Below are 24099 nucleotides of genomic sequence, written 5' to 3' on the forward strand. Positions count from 1 at the left end.
ATTTAATAGGTTCATGTGAGCTTAACTAAATTTTCCAAGTAAGTCAAATATTTGGTTTAATTTAATGTCATTATTAAATAATTTTTATTATGTGAAAATAAAATAATTGCCAATTTTAGAAAGGATCCTTAACTGTTACAGTACTTTAGTTTTCAATTCTTTGAGGCGACTAAATTGGTCAAATAAAATCAATATTGACAAATCTTACTGATCTTTAAGCTCTATAGATTATCCAAGAAGAAATGAACTTTAATCAAGAAAAATAGCCCATTAGTTGATACCTAGCTATAACATTTCTATTGTAAAAAATTAATTCAGATATCCAAAGGCTTACTGAATTAATTTTTTAATTAATTAATTAAAAAATTCTATCATTATGTTATTATGTTATTTTAAATTTATGTTATTTCTTGATTCTATTAGAGATAGAGAACTTGGCAATGTAGAAGGACAAAGAAGTATATTCCATGGAACTTAATCTTTTCTTGGCTCTATACTCTCACATTTGTGAAATGTATTTCAACAATAGCCATAGCAGTTTCTAAATGAAAGAATACATGATATCATGTTTGTCAATAATGAGTTAGCTATCTCACTCATATTTGCTGCACTAGGCATTTTCCACTAGGGGAATAATCTAAAAAGAATAGAAATATTAAACCCATTATAAAAATAAATATCTGTTGAATCAGTAGATAATAATTACAAAAGAAAATTTTGTAATCTATGTTTTCATAATTATGAAGTTGAAGTTTTTCACTGTGATATTTAACATTACATTCTATTAATTATACTTTTGATTCAATAGCAATCATAATTTCCATAAAATATTTTTAGCCATGATACACTGAGTCATCATTGCCATGTGTACTATGAGAGAATCCAGAATGGAGTGGATTAAGGTTAATTCCTTATTGAATAGGATTTGAAGACTCTAATTAAGGTTTAGGGAGAGCAGCCAAAATTTCTGGCATGTAATCTACAGAAGTAGATGCGCATTATTGCTGAATAAAGGGGTATTAATTTTTGGACCTAATTATCATGAACATGAAAAGCAATTGAAAATAAAGCCAGTCATGTAGAGAGTATAATCTTACCAAATATTTCTTAGACATTTATATTTCATTAATGCCCTATTTCTCCAATTGCAATAGAAAATTAAATTCCTATTCATCTGCATTAATAATAACAGTTAAATTTGAGACCTAACGACTAACATGCTTAACCTTGAGTTTTATATGATAGACATTTTGTTTAAAGTCTATAGGTGAAAACATTAATGTGATATGAATATTAGGCTCATGAATTGGTGGAATTCAAATATTGTGCTAATTTGACATCAATGTCTTATCCAAATATTTTGTTTTCTTATAGAATTGAAGGTAAAAATTCGTCATTTTAAGAAAGGCTAAAAACTTCAAACACAGACAAGTAATCCATTTTTACCTTTTAAAATGTAGAAACAGTTGTCAAAATATATTTGAATGCTTTTGTTGTGGTTAATAGACAATTTATAATTTAAGAAGCTGGTGTCTCTATGCATCGTTTGTTTCAAATTAATGACTCAGATACATTTATTTTTCTGTAAAGAAGACTACATTAATTATAAAATGTGCACATTTGACATTTCAGATTTTGGAAATAATAGCAAACAGAAACTAATAACATTATTTTAATAAAAAATGAAAAGTATAACTCCAAAGTAGTGATTTTGTACTTTTTTTCCTCCCAATATTTGTCTAGTGTATCCTTCTATGATTTCTATACTGGCTCCTCTTCATTCTGATTCCTAAGGTCCTGTTCTCCCATGTTCCTCCCCTTACTCTTTCTCAGATCACACATTCATAGTTTTAACTATCATAGCCATCGAGAATGATCTCCAAGAAACTCAACTGCTCTAAGATGCCACTTGTATTGTTTACAGGAATTTCTAGAAGCCTTTAAAATCATCATTTGGGCTTCCTTCTATTTCAAAGACAGCATGAACAAAACTTAGAACTGCTTCTCAGCAAACTACTCTCTACTGTACAATTCTATGGTTCTGTAAATGGCATCACAATTCTTTATGTTTGCTCTTCCTTTTACAGCCTTTACTTTTAATATTTCATCAGATCTTGCTGATTCTTTCTAATGAGTTTATCATTTCATTTCTCTTTTTTACTGCTGTCACCAATAGTCTAGGTCCTGTGCACCATATACTTTCCAAATTGCTTTTCACAATGATTCTTCTTTCCCTCTCTTAACTATTCCACGTAGATTAAAAAAAAAGAGGAAACTTTCATAGAACACTATTTTATTGGCTTGTTATTTTATTTTATAAGAATAAAGAATAATATTAATAATAACAATAAAAATACCTTTTACTGATTCACTTTATTTCAGACACTGTGGTGGACATTGAAAGTACATTTTCATGTTTAAGTCCAGCCTTTTGAACTAAGTATCATTGCAATTTATGGAGATATGTTAGGAGCTTAGAGAAGCTAAGCAACCTACAAAGCATATAGTGGGACCCAGTTAGAGTTAGTAACATAGGTCTTCTGTTAATTACTCTCTCGTATTGTGCATAGTTAAGTTCACAACATCAACAAGTTCAGCTTCCTCTTATTAGTAAAGTATTATTTTCAAAAATAAACATGTCACTGAAGCAAATATCAAATATTTTAACTCATTAATTAATGCGGGAATCAGAAGGATATAACTGCCTCAAAGAGGATCTGATAGCTAAGGTATACAAAGTATACTTAACAAAAAAAAAAATGTTCAAATGTAATTTCTGAGTTAAATATGAAACAGTTTAATATCCACAAGGCCATATCTCTTTAGATTATCTGTTCACTGGATGGAAATTATCTGCATCTCTATTAGGCAAATATCTAGAAGTTAACAAGTAACTTAATAGTAATTAACAAAATGTACAAACTACATTCCCAATACATCCAAAATGTTGTCATTTCAAAATTTAATCAATGTAAAAATTTAAAAGATACTTTGAATTTTTTTCATACTGAGTCTTAGAAACTCGATGTATATTTTAATTTCTAGAACCTCTTAATTCAGACAAGCCATAATTCAAGTACATAATAAGCATATATGATTACTGCTGTCTTATTGGACAGTGTGACCCAAAATAATCATTGGGTGGCCTCTGCCCCTGGTATGATATGCCATCCATCTTTTATGGCCTTATTTACAAGTATCATACAGTTGTTCTCACAGGGTTAACTTTCAGCATCTTTCATTAGTTCTAAAAATCATATCTCTTTGATAATTACCACCCTTAAAACTCAGGTCTACTCAACTCTGACCCATCACACAAGCCTGGCCATTTCTCACTGAACCTTCATCATTCATATGGCTAATCCATTACAAGAGGTGATTTTTGTTCAATGCTAATTGTTTCATATGCATCTTCTCATTTAATCCTTTCAACCATTCCATAAGCTAGGTACAATATTATTCCTATTTTATAGATGAGAAACCAAGGAATGGAAGGCTAAAAAAACTTGACCAAAGTCACAAAAGTAGCATATGGCAGGGCTGGGATTTTAACCCAGGGACTGTTTGCAAGACTCTTCTCTCAATTTTTCTATTTCACTAAACTTTAATATACCAGTCCAGCCAATATTAATAGTTTCCTCATTCTCCATGTGTGTTTACAATGAGTGCTACATAGTTTAGTACTTAATTTTAGATCATTATTATATCTGAACCATTTATTTTCTCTGTTTTATTAGAAACTCTATAAAGACCAGAGTTAACATTTGTTTTCACCAATGGCCTTCATAGCACAGAGAATATATGTAAGTGATGCATATTATGATTACAGGCCCTATCGTCTACTTTAGAACTGACACTTATCTTGCCTACATTAAAATGCCAAATAATAACTTCATGCCAGGCTGAACTATGGTCAGGGAAAATATACCTTGCAAGCAAAATATCATGCAATGTTAATCAATGGTCATAAAGTTGTTCCAAAAAGTTTTCGGTAAAAAAGAAATTTAGAATATTGAGAAAAACAGATCTGGTGGGAACATTTTTCTCCCTTTCTCAGGCCTATACCTAAATTCTGATTGGCTAGTGATAAAAAATGGTTATCAAGTGTGGCATACTAGACAAGGGTGGTAAAGGAAATCAATGACTAGGTAAATAAAGTGACTAAACTTAAACACATTTTATCATTTAGCCATTAACTTTAAGCAACCAACTGTTACCCTCAGGTTCCACAATTTACTTAGTGCCTAAGGAACATTGATTATATTTTTATAGTGCCAATGGATTTACCAACAGAAGCAATTCTACTTTCCAACATCTATTCACTTTAAGTAAATTGGTAGCAAAAGAAAAAATTTAATGTTAAGGGTTTCGGCAAATATATTTGAGCGAGTTATTCTATATAAACATAGAAGATATTTTGTTTTGTGATACATTCAGAAAAAAATAGAGCAATATACCATATGATTTATTCTTTGTTATTGTTAATACACATTAAATGGCCCAATCCACAAGGTCAATATTTCTAGAAATCATTATTCTTTTAGAAACTAAGGGAATCTGTTCTCAGAAATTTTAAATTTAAATATTTTTGTCCATAGGCTTGTATAGGTGTACTTGCCTCATTAGTCAACATTTTTATTAGATCGAAGATATTTTTAAAGTAAATTATTGAAGTAAATATGTTTTCTTGAATGTTTTCACTAAAAATGAATTTGTTAAGGTTGTAGAAAGTAACATATTGTTAAAAGGTAACTTCAAATTATTTTCAAATAATCTTTCCAATGGCAATTATGCCCTTCGATGCGCAAGAACAAGAACTATTGCTTTTCTGAGTCTGTGACATTTTAGCTGGCTTCTAAGACTAGCATATTAATTTTATATTTAAAAATTTTAGTTTACAGTATGTTGTTTTAAATTAATAAAATATTCATTAAAACACTGAATATACCACATATTGTTTAACAGAAGTCTAAAAATTGTAGTTTTCATAAGGGGAAGAACCATCCCCTTATTAAAAGTTGTTTTCTTTTATTTTCTCCAGCTAACAACTTTAGCTCTAGATGCTATAACCAAGATGATGATGCCAACTGTATTAATATTTGATCTTTCTATTATCTTACTAATCTTGGATCACAAATATTCTTACTTTTCTAGTTCTGAATACTTATTAAATCATGGTTTATACGATATCATTTGAAATGTTTAAGACCTAGATAAAGTAAAGGAATATAAGAGACCAAAAAATAAATTATATGTAGAAACTGACTTATTGACTTGATTTTTATGAAGGTTTTCAATGTGACCTTGTAAAACTCTCACGAATCTGAAATAGTTTTTACCACAGGAAAACGTGTCAGAGAATACCAGGTGCAAAATTTAGCACGATTTTGAAAATCTTATAAAGTTTCAAAGTTACAGATTTTATCTCAAAGAATAATCCATTTTTGTCTGTTTTTCTTCAATCTGATGTATCCTATTTTTCAATACTGTACATAATATATGTCACATATCAGATTTTACCTTTATTAAGGTAAAATTCTTGACCATTTTGCTTTAATTGTGAAGAACACTTTATGAAAGTTTTACAAAAATAAATGGTTTTTCTTATATTTGCTTCTTTTTTTTTAATGAATATAGAATTCCTTATGATTCTTTACATCTTTTCTACTCCCCTATTCTCATTTTCCAAAGAAGTTGAGAATACAAGACATTAAAGGCTTACAGAAACTAGTCAATTAATGTTGCACTATAATTCTCCATTAAAAAAAAGCTTACTATAACTTAATTTTATTTTATAATTAAGTTTGACTTTTGAGAACAATGCTTTTAAAATTATAAAAAATGTTATAATTTCATGTTTTTTTTAATATAGAATTCTTTTGACAATTGCTGATGTTTATAAAATCTTCAATTTTGCAGACACATTCATGGGACTCAGGAATATAAAAGTGAGAATGTTTTTGACAGATGGTTGGTACAACCTCTAATCTTTATTTAGAGTAACCTCTCTAATTTCACTATGCATCTGTTAAGAACGTGATCATTCACGTCCTTGCTTTGCTTATAAGAGAAAGTGTGGGGCACTGAAATGAGATGCATTAAAATTACAAAATTTACGACCTTTTGAAATTAAACAAATAAATGTATTCAGAGTGATTCATACCTATTTCATAGACTGAGTTATGTGTTAGAGAAGATTGTGAGTAATATTCCTGTGAAAGATCGAAGACATTCTGAAATGAGAAATAGATGTAGGAAGTTAGTTTATACTCAAGTATGCTATTTATATCGATCGATATGACTAGTTTCATTTTCATCATTTAAAAACAAACAAAAAACAAAACAGTAGAAAAGAACATTTGTACTTGTCTCAGAAGTTAAAATCTAAGAGTAATTTACTTCAAGAACTAAACTGTAACATTGAAAATATTTAGAGAAACAATATAAAATAAATTCTGACTTAAAAAAAAACAATTCTAATAACATCACCCCTAATACAGTGGGCTAATTATTATCTGAATAAGTTACATTAGGCTATTACAAAATTTGCAAAGGTTGAATAAACATGTTATTATGAATTTAAAAATAAAAACAAAAGCTAATCTTGGTTAAAATGCATAATTGCTTTGTTACCTTGGTCAAATCACAAAACGTCTTTCTTGTAAGGAGTATGACAGTAATGTTCCACTTATTTGTGATGCATATAAATGTACCTATCAAGCCAGGACCTCCTAGGGAGATCTAAAAGCCCTGTGGGTGCTCTTTACTTCTAATAATGATTATTTAGTACTATTTTTTAAATTAATTAATTAATTAATTTTTTATGGTGATATTGGTTAACGAAATCCAGTAAGTTTCAGCTGTACACTTTAACAGTAAGACATATATATATTTACACTGTGAGTTCACCTTCTATAGTTAGATTTATTTTTGTCACCCTTTTGACTCCCTTTACCCCATCTACCTCCCCCCTCTACCTTCTACCCTTTTGTAACCACTAGTCTATAGTCCATGTCCATGAGTCTCTGTTTGTTTGTCCTGCTCAGTTGTTGCTTTTAGGTTTATATCCCACATATAAGTGATATCATGTGGTTTTCAACTTTTTCTGTCTGACTTATTTTGCTTAGCATGATTTTCTCTAGGTCCATCCATGTTGTGGCAAATGGCAGTATTTCATATCTTCTTATGGCTGAGTAATAGTCCATTGTATACATGTACCACAGCTATTAAGCAATATTATAGAATTACTTTCTGTGTGCTATGTATTACATATCGACTAATTTTATGATATAAGTTTTATTTGTATCATTTATATTTAACCAGGATTTCTCAATTGTGGCATTGTTGACATTTTAAATGGAATAATTTTTTGTTGTGCAAGCTATTCTGTGCAATGTAAGATGTTTAGTAGCATCCTTGGCATTTGCCAACTAGATGCCAACAGTATTCATTATGGTTAACAACTCCCATCCCTAGCCTTAGTTATGACAACCAAAACTGTCTCCAGATATTGCCAAACATCCTCTGGTAGGCAAAGTTGCTTTCGGTTGAGATCACTGAAGTAAACTACAATTCTAAAGTGTGCCAGAGATTTGCTGACTTTCAATGGCATTACATATTAACATTCAAAAATAGTGTTTGTTTTATTTCAATAGGATATAACAAGAACTAGCTTAACAATACCTTTCTTTAACTAAGATCTAAATTAGATTGAATAACAATTAGTTATCAGGAAACAAAATTTTAAAAAATTTTCAAAGAGTTGGAGGTGGAGAGAAGAAACAGGTAAGTTGGCTAAATTGGCCCTTCAAAGCAATGTTTGATGAAACAGATCTGAAGCTCAGGGCAAAAATAAAGAAGTTACTTTAGAAGCCTAAGCAATTTTCTAAGACTGAGACCCTTAAACTTTCCTGGTCCTAAGAATTGCCTGCAAACCATTTTACATACATAAATTTCCAGGTGCCATTATTGGAGATTTGGAGTCAATAGATTTGAGGTGGGACTCAGAAATTTGGGTTTTGCTGGTAACCTAGAAAATTTTGATGCAGCTGAACAACCAACTTTAAGACTCTGGACTATCACATGAAAAAAAGTCTTGAATTACTTGGGAACATTCTATTAATACCACCCCAAAGTTAAAGATTTACTGTATTCTTCAATATCAAAATGAAGCCTGATTAGGGTTTTGGTCATCAAAAAATTTAGCGAAAAAAAATGCGTGAATTTCTATGTGCTTATAGTTTTGTGAATGTTGTGATTCCATTTACTTAATTTTGTAAGAAAAAATCTCTTTTCAATAGAAAATTATTTTCTATAATATATGCTATGGATTATCAGATTCTAGCTTTATTCATTATCTTTGAAACTCTGTCCTGTGTCCTAACTTAACTGAATACACCTCCTTCCTCCCCACCTCACTTCCCTGTGGCAAATCAGTCTTATCTCTATTTGCAATTAATCTAAAATTCTTTTATTTCATATAAATATGTGCTGTTTCAACTTCTCTTTTGAACTGGTGTATCGTCTTCCTGGTTCCCTCGTATCACATAAATTAAATAAATTCCTAATTATATGTTCATTATTCCATCTGTATAGGAATCATAATTTTACTTTTTTCTAAAAATTACCTTTTAACATTTTTGAAAACTTTATTTTGTAATACTATGAACTGAATAATTTTATTTTAATATTTGGGACTTCTTCAATTGTAAAAGATGGTTAACAAAAAAGTATAAATCTAAATAGAAGAATCATATCTGGCTGTGTCTATTAAATCATAATATTTATTTTTTAACCTGAGCCATAAATTATTTAATATTTTTTTATAAAATTTCAACTACTAAATTTTAGTGTCTATTACTTTAAATCAGTTGGTTTCACAAACCTATTATTGAAAAAACAAAAATCAACTGAATTTTTTTTGTAAAAACTTTATATAGATTAGAGATGTCCACTTAATAGTTTGTTTTAACTTTAAATTATGAGAATTTTATAGATAAAATAATTTTTACTATGAAAATAGACAATATGGAAATATTTCCAATTAAATGTTTCCATAAAATGATCAAATAAAGTTACTACTTGCACTTCAGATAATGAAAGAAAAGTAATTTAGGCCAACCATCTTGCTAAAGACAACCAGCAATACTGGAATAAAATTCTGTGTAAAGGCTTCAGAAAGTTAAAACAAAGATGCACTTTGAAGTCTATAAGAAGGGTAAGCACTGACAGAATGGTTAAGTATCAAACTAATAGTGGATCAAAATGAATGAAATGGAATAAACTATACCCTTACAACCTAAAATCTAAAGGGAGGAAAATGAAACAAGGCCTCAAGACAATCAGCAATGCTAGAATGAAATTCTGTGTAAAGATTTCAGAGGGATGTTAGAACAGAAAGAGAAAGTGAAAAGAATAGAGTTGATGGAATCTGGTAGAGAAAAGTCATATTTTCTTAAAAACTTCATTAGTGTAATAAGTGTCTTTAAAGATCAATGGAAGAAATTATCTAAAAATGTGATTCCTCATAAAGAGATTTTCAGTTAGTTCCAAGTAGCAGATAACTAGATTATGCATGTAAACTGGCTAAGGCGTAGGTTTCTTTTTCTTCAAATGGATGAGAACATAGACCAAAATGTCCTTAGTATTGCACAATTTCCTCACATCCATTTCTACTTCCTGCTTATTTCTTAGATACTGCTCCATCCTTCCAGCCAGGCTATAGTGATTGTTACAAAAATGTTTACTTCTATTTTTGTACTGGCAGCTTTTTAACCCTAATGATATTCTTTTTTTCTCTTTTCTTTCCTAAAAATTCAACATGTAAAGAAGTAGATCTACAATGCTTATCTCATAGAATATGGACATCGAAGAACTGCAAAATAGTGAGTAAGCAGAATATATTGCCATTACTTACTCTGTAAGGGTAGAAGTTTATACTAATTTCAATCCACAATAGGAGCTATAAACTATTGCATTTTTTTTTTCTTTGAGTTCTCTTTAATATTCCTCAAAAACAAATGTTGGTTGCCAATGAATACCCGTTTATAAACCATCAGTTTAATTTGGAAAAAAGTGTATCTGTGTGCCCAGTTAAAGAAAACATGTTTCCGTTTTTAATATAACTCTTAAAATTTTGAAAGCATCTGATACTATACCCAATTACTTGTAGAAATGAAAAAAAAATTTTGGACTTAGACATATCTAAAATTACTACTCAGATTGGATAGAAATTCGTTGGCAAAAAAAAAAATTCTGAAATAGCAAAGCTAAAACTTCATTTCATTTCTCTCAATATTCTATTTATTATTTGAACATAAATATTTAACAAGTATGCACACATAAAACTAATAGTTAATAAAAATTAAATGCTTATAATTTATGAGAAACAAAAGCTATAGAAGTCTATTATCATTTCTTTTATTACTATTATTATTATTATTATCAGTTAATAGTTATTTGTTCATGCTAAGCCTTATTATTGAAGGAACAACATAAAAGAATTGTCTGTTTTTCTAGCCCCATTAAAAAAAATCTTTTTTGCTTGTCAAAACCAACTAATAAATTAAATTATATGTTCACTAATTTTGACTTTTATATAATTTGTCAGAGGAAAAAGAGCAAAGGGATTGGAAGCCTGATAGCCTAGGTTTTGTGACGAACTTAGATCACACACTGTGCCATCATGGGCAAGGCATTTTAGAGTCTGTCACGGATAATAATATTATCGAAGATAATAATAAAGTTCTTATCTACTGAAAAGTTAGCATGAGGGCTTGATTACTAAACTATATGTAAAAACAAAAATATTTTACAAATAGAATATATGAGAAAATTAAAGTTCATTTTATTTTTCTAGTTAATTCTTGGTTTCTTTTCATTGAAAATAAATAGAGAAGTAAAATGCATTTACTGTTGAAGACAGTAAGTTATTTTGTTGACTCTAAATGTTAGTAACCAGCATTAGATCTCATGAGTGATTTGATCATAAAGTCTTTCAACTATTTACTTTATATTATTGTCATTACCCCATTGAACATATTAAAATAATGGAATATCTTAATGTGAAACTTTGTTTAAAAAAATAATTTAATTACATGGTTACATATTTTTTTACCTCAAAAATAATGTGCTTTTTGTGAAGATTGCTAAAAGAAGCACTAAAATATTTTGAAGGTGGGTAATAATATGGTTGGCAATAAAACAAAAGACCAGGGACAGTGTTCTAGACAATCTGCAAGAAAAGTATCCTGAATTATAGGTCTACATAATAAAATTTTCCATAATTCATTAAAAATATCAAAGTTTGTACTAAATAAGTAGAGATTTTAGAGTGGTAGAAACTGGAGGATTTAATATGTAAAGATATACCTAAAGGATAACTATTAGGGCAAAATTTAGCAATATGGATATAAGATTTTTTATTTTATTAAATTATAAATATTTGACATATAAATGTACTTAATGATTATGAGCATTCCAAAAAAACAATAGAAATTATATATACTTTTTTTAAAAAAAGAAAATAAAATTTCACACATTAATCATTTTTAAACCCACAAATTCCTCTATTTTGAAAGATCAGCATCTTATAATTCATTAAGGAAAATTCTCAGGAGAAATCTTTAATATTTTGTCTTCACTGAGTCTTATATCCTCTAAAACCTTCTCTAATCATTTGGGTAAAGATTTAGTATCTGGAGAAAATTAAATCTGAAAATCAAATTGCAGATTTGACTAAAAAAGATGAATGTAAGATAATTCATAGAATTCTATGTGCCATGAAAAATTAGATGGTCTTAGGGTATAACCATAATTTTTCATGAGTAGTTAAAAACTGTTTGATTTTTATATTCATAGGTAAAGGGATAAAGATTAATAATCTCATTTAATTTAAAAGATCATGGAAGCATAATATAACTACAGAAGGAAGTATATATTAAAAGCTGTACTATGCTATCTAATCTCAAATCTCTTTAATTACATCTATATGTAGCTCTCTATATCCATATCTCCATATTAGCTTAGTTTTCAGTGAATCCCTATGAGGCAGATGTTGTCATAGATTAAGAAACCGATGCTCAATAAGCTAGGAAACTTTTCTAAGGTCATACAGTATATAAAAGATGGAAGTATAATTCAAATTCTAGACCTGTTTACTTTGGAAATTATTCATTCATTAGATACATATTTGTTGCATGTCTTCAATGTCCCAGGTGAATTTTGTTCTAGAGGTATACTGGAGAAGAGAAGTAATCTATCCTGCCCAGCCTTCATGCTCTTTCTCTACTTAGTATTTGAAAGACTGGTTAAAATGTGCTGTCCAGTCCACTTCCTCATTTGTTCCAGTGAGGGTACTCCCAGCTGCTGTGATAATGACATCTAGCCAGGCCCATCCTCCTGAGTTCCAGTTTAAAATCTTTTTACCACACCACAAACTGATAAAGGAGGAGTTGGTGTGTTTTTAACACTCTGTTAATTCACTGATTATGTAATCTAGGCTTCTAAACAGGTACATTTACTCTTTCAAGCCTCCAAGTCTAGGACATAGTTACGCTGCCTCTGTAATATGGGGAGAAATAAAGTTTCTATCTCAGCACAGCTGCCTTCACAAAGGATACGAATCACTACTGTCAAATTGCCCTTGTGGCAGCTTTATCGATTTTTAAGACAATCAAAATAAAGAGATCACCATGCTGTGCTCAGTTAATTTGCATGTATAGACATGACGTTGTATAGAAAACAGTGATTAGTTTACAGCTGGTTTCATTATAGGACAACACATGTAGGAGCAGAGTTCCTACTTAATTCATATAAAAAAAAAGAAGACATACAGTTATTTAATACATCATAATGTTTCCTAAAATCTCTGTATTATTTTTTACAAATAAGACAGAGTGGAAAAAAAAAAAAAAAACAAGCAGCAAAAATATTGTGTAAAAAAGATTTATCGCATTGGATAAGCCTGCAGTAAAAACCATGTCACAGTTATGCTTTGTTGATACTAACAACCAGCCTGAAATTCTTTGATATAGTAAAAAATATTAGTTATTAGAATTTTTTAAGGAAAAAAAAACAATTTTGAAAACACATACCCGAAAAGTGCTTTCATTTGCTTTTATATCTATGTTGAACTCCCTCTCTCTCCCTTATAGCTTTGCAATTATAATGTTTCTGGGGAGCAAAATTGGCCATGAAGTTAAAATGAAATGGTACATTTAAAAAGCCCATGACTCCTATGTAACAGATGTAAACTTTAGGTTAGAACTTTAAATTTTCGTTTATTATTAAATGTTAGCAATTGTTCTACCTAACTCTTAAGCATAAATTTTATTCATTATGCTATTACATTTCAAAGTAAGGAAAGTAGAGCCACTTGAAGAAAGAGAAAACACCGACCTTCATGGTTTAGGTCAAATTCTAACCTAAAGCAAAATGTTGGTGTAGGTGATACTATGTGCAGAATGCATGACTAATTCTCAATAAGAAATCAAGGATACAAGCATAGAAATTCAAATGTTTTACTAGCAGTTTTTAAAAAATAGAAAACAAGATGTGACAGTTTTTATTTTAATAAATCAAAGTACGCATAAAAAATAAAAAAATGAAATATGTGAATATACATATAAAATATAAAAAATATACAATGGTCTTCTCCACAAAGTATATTTCAGTTTTATGACAACATAGCTTACTTCTATTAAACATGGGTACAAAATAGAGAAACCCTTTAAAAACATACTAATATTCAGATTAGGTAACATTGATTCTCACAGTGATTCCTGAGCCACAAGTGTGTAGAGATAATATATTCATTGTAGCATGATTATATAACAATAATATTTGCTCCTATTTGGGGGGTGTAAATTACAGATTAATTTTATTTCCTAAAAAGATGAGTAATATTTCATGTTTATCCTTTAGAGTTTTGTGGGTTTTGGTAGGTATTTTAGAGTACTAGGGCTGCCATGACAAAATACCACATAGTGGGTGGCTTAAACAACAGACATTTTTTTCTTTTTCCTGTAAGTTTTAAAAGCTAGAAGTTCAAGGTCAAGATACTAACAGAGTTAATTTCTCCTAAGGCCTCTCTTGGCTTGAAGACGGTCACCTTCTTGCTATATCCTCATATGGCCTTTTCTCTATGTTCACTTAGAGAACATGGTGCTTCTTTCTCATTTTATAAGGACACCAGTCATATGAGATTAGGACTGCACTTAATTTAACAAATACAGTAACATTTAGAGTTAAGGCTTCAACACATTGATTTTGGAGGGGACACAATTCAGTTCTCTAGGATTCCTTTTCACTATGAAAGAGAGACGCAACTACATTTGTAAATTCTAATGGATGAATGTGCAGTAAAAGATTTTCTTTGCTCAAAGAATAGTTTGGCCCTTGACCAGGTCCTGGGAGGTAACTTAAAAGCCCTTTTAATAGTGTCTTTATTTACTAAAAGGTATACTGGGTATACCTCATATAGTCTATGTTAACAACGATTTATGGTGGGGGCTTTAGGCCATGTGGTACCAACTTGACCTCTGAAGGGATTAAAAAAACAAGATACAAAGGAGTTTCACCAAAACTGATATTAAGGGCACAGTCCTTCACACTGCCAATCTGCCCAAGACTATTGACATAAGCGGTAAATTTGGGGTTTTTCCAAAACCACCTCAGGTTTAATAATTTGTTAGATTTACAGAACTTCTTGAACTCTAGTATATTCATAGTCTCATATTATTAGATGAGAAAAGATGAAATTAGAATTAATCAAAGGAAGAGATACAAATGGAGACATCTGGATGGTTACACAACCAAGTTTCTACTGACCTCGGGCATGCAGTACCCCCTTAGTATCAATGTATGACCATACACATGAAGTATTGCCAACCCAGGAAGCTTACCCAAGCTTCATTATTCAGAGTTTTTATTGAGACTTTATTGCCTAGACATGATAGATTTATTGATTTATTCATTAGGTTGAATTCAATCTAAAGCCCACCTGCCCCTGCCCCAAAGTCAAAGAGATATCACATAGCCAAGAGCCCCAGCCTCAAATAACATGATTTGTCATATTTGCCTGGCCAGCCCTCACTCTGATGCATTTTGTTAGCATATACTGTCAGGGGTCGTCCAAGGAGCTCACTATGAATAACAAAGACATTCCTAACACTCAGGAAGTTTCAAGGGTTTAGGGGTTATCTTTCAGAAAACTAGACACAGGCAATACCTCTCTTTAGAGGTTGGTGTCCTCACTATTCTTAAGATTAACCATGTGAGTGTACAGCCATGTGTAAGTTAGAACCGACTCCTAACAAAAAGCCTGGACCCCAAGGGTCAGGTAAGCTTTCCTGGTTAGCAGTGCTCTTTGCATGTTGCCAAACATGGCAGGGTGAGGAAGCACTGTCTGTATACTCCACTAGGAGAGAACAGCAGGTAACTCCATGCCCAGACTTCCTGAACATTGCCTTATGTATCATTTTCCTTTGATGAATTTATCTGTATTTTTTTCTTTAATAAAATATAATTTTGAATGCAATGGCTTTTCCCATTTCCATGAGTTCTTTTAGTAAATCATTGAACCTGAGGACCTCCCACACAGAGTAGTAGACATATATGATCTGAGGTATGTCTTCCCCATGGCACTATTTTGAGTATGGAAATGATACTGAGAACTATCATTATCATTGCTTCTTTTGGTTTGCCCAGGAGTCACAAGTAGTATAATTCCAGTAATTATCTTATTGTATCACAATGACAGATAAAATAATTCAGAAGATTCTGAATCACAGTGCTAACTCTCATAATTCCCTTTTAGAAGGGATATACGAGAAGCAAATCAATCTGATAAACCTCTAAAGATTTAGTCTTGGCATACCATGCATGCTACTTGATTTCATCACTGGCCAGTTCAATTTAATGACAACAAATTTTCTACCATTCTTTAGTAACAACAATAATATCAGGATTTTTCTTTATAGATCTATCAAAGAATGTTTCCTAAACTACAAGCACCGGCTAAGTTCAAACTAAAAAATATGGTAGAAATGAAGACACAGAAGATGTTAATTTAACTTCAACATACACTAAGCCCAAAAAGCTATGCATATCTATAAATGTACATATAAGTATACATAAAATTGTGTTTTTGTATAAACACATATAAGTAAATACCTATACCTATACACACATGCCTTTTAAGCACTTTATGCATAGTAACTCATTTAATTCCACAATAATTCTATGAGTTATTTTAAGGATAATAAGCATTAAGGTTAAGTGATTTGTCTGATTATTTCATGATAGACAGCTATCAGTAGTATAAGATTTAAAAACTTGCTTCACATTTTTTTCCTGTTTGATTTTGGACATGAGGGTAACCATGCTATGTCTCAATGTCCTCATTAATAAATTGACACAGTCATTGTAATCAACTCAGGGTATGATATAATGATTAAATGAGCAAATGCATGTTAAACACTTAAAACTCAATGGTTATTATATTTACAGTTTTGTAGCACGAATTCAACAAATTAGACAATTTTGGACAATAATCCAGTATTGAAATTTCCTCATACAAATTTATTCAGGTTTTATACAATAGGAATAATTCAAATCAGAGTATTTGCAAGAGCCTCTCTGGTAACATTGTATTTAACTTAAAATTGAAATATAAGTGTGTTTATTAGGAAAGTGTCCAACACTTATATTATTTCCATATTATACAGATTACAAATTCTAAAAAATATATCAGAATCACCCGTCTCCAACTACTAACAAGTGTTCCTCTGAATTCAAATATAATTAGTTTTTGGTTCAGCTTTTCACAATAAATATTGCAAGCTCTATATAGAATTTGACATCCTTACATTTGCACAATTTGGCCAAAATATGCAGCAAAAAATCCAATTCATCCAAACAACTGTGGCCTCTGAAAGTAAGTGACCTTGGTTTAAACCTATGTTCTTCTCTCTTCAGGGAGTTGTGTTTTGGACTAGACAGCAGGTTTGACTGAGCAGTCCAGGAATCTGCATGGTGCTGATATGTCCCCTGGACTAGAACCTTATCCTAAGATAAAAATAAACCCAAATTTTAGACTTTGTTCAGTGATAAGGCTTTAATTATCAGGTGAAAGAATTTCTAAATTTATTGTTTATATAATATTCATTTCTCTAAAAAAATCTAAAGTGCCTTGAGCTTAGTAACATGTAAGGCATTTGTATACCTTAAAAAATGTCCTTGGAGTAGTAAAAGAGAAACTAGGATAAATTAGGACCTGTCCCTGTCAGCTTATGACTCTAATGAGGGAGGGGACATTTTCAGAGTAGTTTCATTCTGGAAGATGCTCTACTGACCAAAAATGTCAGTGATTTTATCAAGTTAGAAGACCACGCTATGGAGGGACACACGATTTAAAGAGAGAAACAGAAGCACAATGCAGTGACAATAGAGAGGCAGTAGCATTAACATTTTCCTGAAGATGATGGGTCACAAAATCATGACAGGACAAATAATAAAGTGTCTGTTTGTAAAATATGAGCTATAAAGAGCAAAGGCATGAGAGTAGATTGCATTTTAAATTAAAAATGCTGATTCATGGAGGACAGCATTCCAAGGAGAGCCAGTATATGGCTCAAGAAGTAAATGAAAACAAAAAACAAATGGGTAGGATAAAAAACTTTCGTGTGGGCGTTTATAGTTGAAAGTATCTCAAGTTGTCCGTGGGCGAGATATTGGAAGTTAGAAGTAGGCCTATATAAAACACTAAGTTCAGTCAATTGTGTTTTAATTTATTATTACTCTGTAATAAGATGTATATTCTTCTATTTGAAAGGATAAAATTTTGATGCCCATGGTCATATGGAGGTTATGAAGCATGTTAATATGAATGAGAATTTTAATATTGAACTATTCTACTTTTCAAAAAGGCTTGGTTTTCCCTTAATTAATAGAATTACAATCAAGGAAATTTTTTTATACTTCACAGAGACACTGAGTGACATTTTTGCTCAAAAATGATCCACCTTATATATTTCCAGACTTCAGAGATTCTACTGTTGGTATTTCCTAAAGTGAAACAACTTTGCTCCATTGCTGTTATTTTGCCTTTTCCTGTATCCTTATAATACTACACCACACAAGAGGTTACTTAGGAATACTGCTTTCACTTGTCATTGATGTGAATTTGCCCCAAGTAAACATTTGCTAGAAGTGCAACTCCACTGCCAAGAGTATAGCTATATTCTCAGAGGTGGCATGATGTAATGAAAGTCAGTCACGCAGGACTCGAAGTGGGCTCTCTACCTCTGTTAAGGTTAAGACTCTTAACTTGGCAAGTTAATTTCATAGTTTTAACTTTTGTGAGCTGTCCTCTTCCAATTTCAAAAGCACAAATTTAAAAAGTGCTTCAATTGACCATACGTGGAATCTGCAGTAAAGAAGTTTTCTGGCTTTGCTAACACTTCTCTGAAGAAGTGTATATATAATATTAGTACATCTCTGTTGTACTTTAAGCAAGTACATTTTGATACTGAAGTTTATCTATAAGGTGTGTATTGATTGACAGCCTTCTATAAAGATGTATACCAAATTACTGCTACATATTAATAGTAATATAATAATCCTGTCAGATACAGGCATAAATGATGGACTGTTATTGACTTTAACGATATGGTTGGCAGAAACTGTCAACATTTTATTCAGATATATGAGCAAGTAATCTGGCCATGTCTAATTGTTAAGCATTTATGAAGCAATAAGACTGTGTCTGTATACTGCACTAAATCAAAGTTTATACCATGAATAACTACAATGTATTAAACAAATGAGCATGTGGAAGCTCCAAAATGCTCTAATTATTATTGCTAGGTTTTTATCATGCTGCTGAATTTTGCACCCATGCAAAAGAGAACTCAATAGTATTCATATGGGAGCTGTTACTCCGTTTAGACAGTATAAAAAAAATACTCTGATTTCTCATCAAACCATATAAATCTTTTGCCTTAGATAGTGCAAAAAGGTTTAGTGTGTATTTTATTGGTGCTTTCATAGGTCAAGGGTGAAATGCCAAATTTTTCCAAAGTGGAAATCCACTTGGAGGCAATACTTTATCTTGCAATCTCTAGTTCAGGAATGAAAAGGTATTTTTTTCTCTTGATTCTTCATTTCCATGGAATCCACTTACATGTCAACTCTTTGTTTTTTTCCTCCTTGGTTACTTTATGAAGTAATTGTGTATTAATATAATATTCAAAATTGCTATATTCCATTGTTTTATAATTTTGTTTCTTTTAGGGAAAAATGAATCCTTATATTCAGAAACATTTAACCTTCAATTTCTATACTATGAGGGCCTCAATGGAAATAATATAAAGCATGTAGATTGAGGCAAATATTAATAGCAAATAGATTAAGACATATATTATTCCTAAAAATTCATATTTTTCAACTAGTCTCTAATGAAAATATACAGAGATAATGATTGTAGAGCCCATATAGTAAAGAAATATTTATATAAAAACTGAAAGCAACAAACAAACAGGGACTCATGGACAATAGCTTAGTGGTTCCCAGAGGAAATGGGGAGGGAGGAGGTCAATAAGGGTAAAAAGGGCCAAATATATGGTGATGAAAGGAAATTTGACTTTGAGTGGTGAACATACAATACAATATACATATGACGTGTTATTGAATTATATACTTAAAACCTATATGATTTTATTAACCAATGTCACTGCAATAAATTTAATTTAAAAAAGATAGCCACAAGAAGAATAAAGAGCAGTTTCTGTACAATAACATTCCTCGGGAAAGTTTTACAATTTGAAAATAAAGATTTTTTGTTGCTGTTGCTGTTGTTGTTTAGCTTTGCATCTATATTCAGAACAACTTGCCTTTTTTAACATATATATTTTTATTGCTATTTTTACACTGGTTTTACTGCATACATCTTATATTAAGTATTTTTACCTTTTCTTCTGTGATGTTTCTTTTCAGACTATCATCCATAAATAGAAGTTTTATGAGGAAAACAAGTGTTAAGAACTTCTGAAGGTATGGCAAATAAAATCTCCAATATAGAGAAATTAGAAGACGTTTTAAAAAATGAGAAAATTTATAATTAAAGTAAACTGAAAGTTCTCCATCTTTCTATCCAATAAGGTCTTTGCTAAGAGAAGTTTTTAGCAACAGATTAACTCATTTTCGAAAACGAACTTGTAATGATGGCCAGCATGTTACCAATTACTCGATAGTAGAATTTGACTTCTAGTACGAATTGATAATTCAGAAAATAAAGATTATAGTGTGTGTATAATATATATCTTATAACTCAAAGATATACGTAGATGCATATATTTATATATCTTACCTCAAAAAATATACACATAATGTTCTCAATGATGAGGAAATAATTATTTCTATTTTTTTAATTGTCAGAACAGGGATTTAATAAGACTAATACCAATAAATTAACAGCAATTATTGTCAGTGATTGACTAACTTTCTGGATATACTTGGCATTTTACAGAATCAATGAAAACCTCTAGGTAGAAAGTAAAACCTCAAATATTTTGACCATAGCACCATTAAACTTCTTTTATTTCTAACTATCTTGGGTAGAATTCATATCTGCTTGATACAATGCAAGTCCTAATCACAAAATAACATGACCCAAGAGCCTATTTCTTTAGTGACAAATAAATATTGCCTTATGAGTTTGTAAAGTATAAATGAAAAGATTTACCAAAGTATACATATTATATTAAAGCAATGCAATGCTATTAGCATGTCATACCTTCACCTTTTTAAGATAAGATCAAGTACAAGAAATTGAGCAGCAGTCATTTCAATTGAACAAATAAAACTTTGTTCACAGAAAAGACTAATAATAGATGTAGGGAGTTATCAATTTTTTTTAATAAGAAGAAATGGAAATTATCAATACAAGGCAACTTATTGAAAAATTTTGTAAATTAATCTTAGAAATAAATATTTTCATTTTCACAATTAATTCTCCATTGCTTCTTTCTCTACGCATAAACAGCAAGTTTATATATATTGCAAGTACAGAAGTCATTACCGAATTACATTAAAACAATTGCTCTGTTATGCCAAACAATTTTAATTGATGACAAATTATCTTTAGGAGGGCTAGGGGAGGGAGACTGTATTCTTGGAATAAATCAAAAACAATTCTGTAATGTTTCATTGGCATATTCTCCTCATATTGGGCAGTTTTTCCAGATTTTACATAATAAATAAATTTTTGTTAACTTTCTGCTCACTAACTGATTGACAAGCTTATTACTTTCAATGGACTTCTCAAGGAAAATAATTCTTTGCAGACATTCTAGTAGTCTAGGCCTTTAGGTTACACATTTTTATTAACTTAAACACATAGCAATAAATCATAAAGAATTCTTTCTAGTTCCTTACTTAACACAGAGTGAAAAGAATGACTTTAATTTCTAACAAGCTTGACATTCAATGCTACCATATATTTGCATTTACCAAAATAAATGCATTGCTAATAGTTAAAATCACCATGTAAATAAACAGTAGCTAAGTTTGTCCACATACATACATGTTCAATTTATTTTACACACAAATGCACACATGCTGATTATCTAAGTATGCAAATTTAAGTGTTGCGAAAGAATTACAAAATGTAGTTATTACTCTTAAATTGGTTTATAAAGTTATTAATAGTGAAATCGTCATAAAGAGAATATATAATTAAATTAGCAAATATAGAGACACATTTACTGTGTACTATATTATGTCTGTTTTGAAGAGAGATTAAAAAATGAATTAGGTGCTAAATACTTTGAAATATTCAAAGAAGTTAAAACTTGAAAATTTGAAATCATCAAAGATTTCTCAACCAAGATTCCTCTATATGTGTGGTCTTACTACACATTATTTTAGTGACATATGTGCCTATTACTCTAGTCAGATGTTGAGTTACTTAAAATCTAGAAATAAATTTATCATTGTATCTGTTATCTAAAATAACAGATAGTAGACATTGATCAAAACCAATAATGATAATTCCTCTTTAGGAATTCGTCATCTAATCCACAGGTGTGACTCTCCCTTAGCCATATTCATATTGTCTAACCCCCAACCCTGAGCATAGCTAATGGATTTGGCTTTATACTCTTTACTTAAGCTAGACCAATCAGAACTGTTCTGTCTAAAATTTTTAATTAGAATTCTCCGATTGAGTTTCTGGCTCATGGAGGGATTGAGAATTAAAAAAAAAAAAAAAAAACAAAAAACTAAGGAGCTATGAGATAGTCATATTCCTCTATTAATTCAGGGAGGCAGAGAAAGCAAGTAGAGAGAGAAACAATAAGTAGATGGTCAGAGAGAAATTTTCAGTTCTTAATTTCAGTCTCTTCCGGGCATCTGGCTGCCCTGGAGAACGTGGGGTCTGAGAATAACACAGGCATTTTTATATCCAGTTCTTCCTTTCATTTACCTACTTGGATGGCTACAATTTTTGCAAACAACAACAATAAAAAAAATCCTGACTAATGTAAGATTATTCAACTGAATAATGAAAATCGTGACTTAGGTACAAAAATCTAGAGGCTTATGTAGGAGTAGGTTGGAGGGAAGAAAAAGGATTAAGGATTAAGACTAATTAAAATCAGATAAGAAACTAAGGAGTCTCTATTACAAAATCCCTAGTCTCTTTTTGTAGGTTCCCACCCCCAGTAGGAGTCTATGATTATACTCAATATGAGTATGGCAGATGCTTATATTTTCTTAAACTATTTTTAATTGTAAATGATAAAAGAACATCCTTATGTCAACAAAGCAAATAAGACTAGGTTCAATAGTTCTTCTTTCTATTACTTGTAAGCTTTATAAATGGGAAACTATTTAAGTAATCCAGATATCAATTCCCCTAACTCTAAAATAAAACATTTGTTTAAAATGATATGAGTGACTTAGAAAATGCAGAATTAACATTGGCTAATTAGAATAAAATCAAAGCTAAACACCAGTATGATATTTTAGAAAATCCTTTTTCAACATTTTAAAAACCTAATTAACTTTTCTTTGAGAGTTTTTGGTTTACAGAAAACTCGAACAGAAAAGACAGAGATTTCTCATATTTCTCCTCTCCTTCCTGCATATATTTTTCTATTAACATCTTACATTAATTTATGACATGTGTTAGAATTGAAGGACCAATAATGATACATTATTATTAACTAAAACTCAAAATTTACATTAGGACTCTCTCTGTGTTATACGATTCAATGGTTTTTGAAACTTCTTAAATTCCAACTTTGGCCCAAGGTAAATTCTTAATAGTCCACCCTTATTAAAAAAAAATAATAACATTCTTCGAAAATTTCAATTGCCTTTCTCATTTACTATAGGCTGAATTGTTCATAGTGGAAAATATTTATAATGAGTATCAAAAGGCCCTTGAGATGTATGTGATTGTGTGCGTGTGTGTGTGTGTGTGTGTGTGTGTAATTTGTTATGGGGGAAAAACCTTCCTTAACTACACTGAACTTTGTCTCACATGATTTCAATGAATATGATTTCTTCTCTCTGTTTATTCTTGACCGATAGAGATATTTTAAAAACTGATACTTTTCTTTAATTCCAATGAGTAAGAAAATAATATATTAAGCTCTTGAAAATGAAAAATTATAATGGTAGCAAAATCTCATTGGACTCTCCCAATGTCCTCACTTCTTTTCAGCTCAGATAACATAACTGTTCAGAACATAGCAAAAATATCTTTAGTATTTTGGAATTCAGTTATTTTCTGTTACCTTGGGACTTTCTAATGACCTTTGATATTTTAGCTTAAAATTCTAAATAACATCATTATTGAATCTTTTGTGAACTATTTAATCTGTTTGAAAGCTGAGACAGATGAGGCTATCAATACTTAAATGATTTCTATTCCACATGGTGATTTCAAAATGAACTGAGCTTAAATCTGAAGATCTAAATAAACATTTGTCATCGCAGGCTAAGCATATCAACAGGAAAGAATATATTGTTGCATTTGAGATGTATTTAAATATATTTGAAATGAGAAACATATAATAGTGACTGACAGAGAAA

Source organism: Pteropus medius, unplaced genomic scaffold (genome assembly GCF_902729225.1).
Source record: "Pteropus medius unplaced genomic scaffold, Ma_sr-lr_union100, whole genome shotgun sequence".
NCBI lineage: Eukaryota > Metazoa > Chordata > Mammalia > Chiroptera > Pteropodidae > Pteropus > Pteropus medius.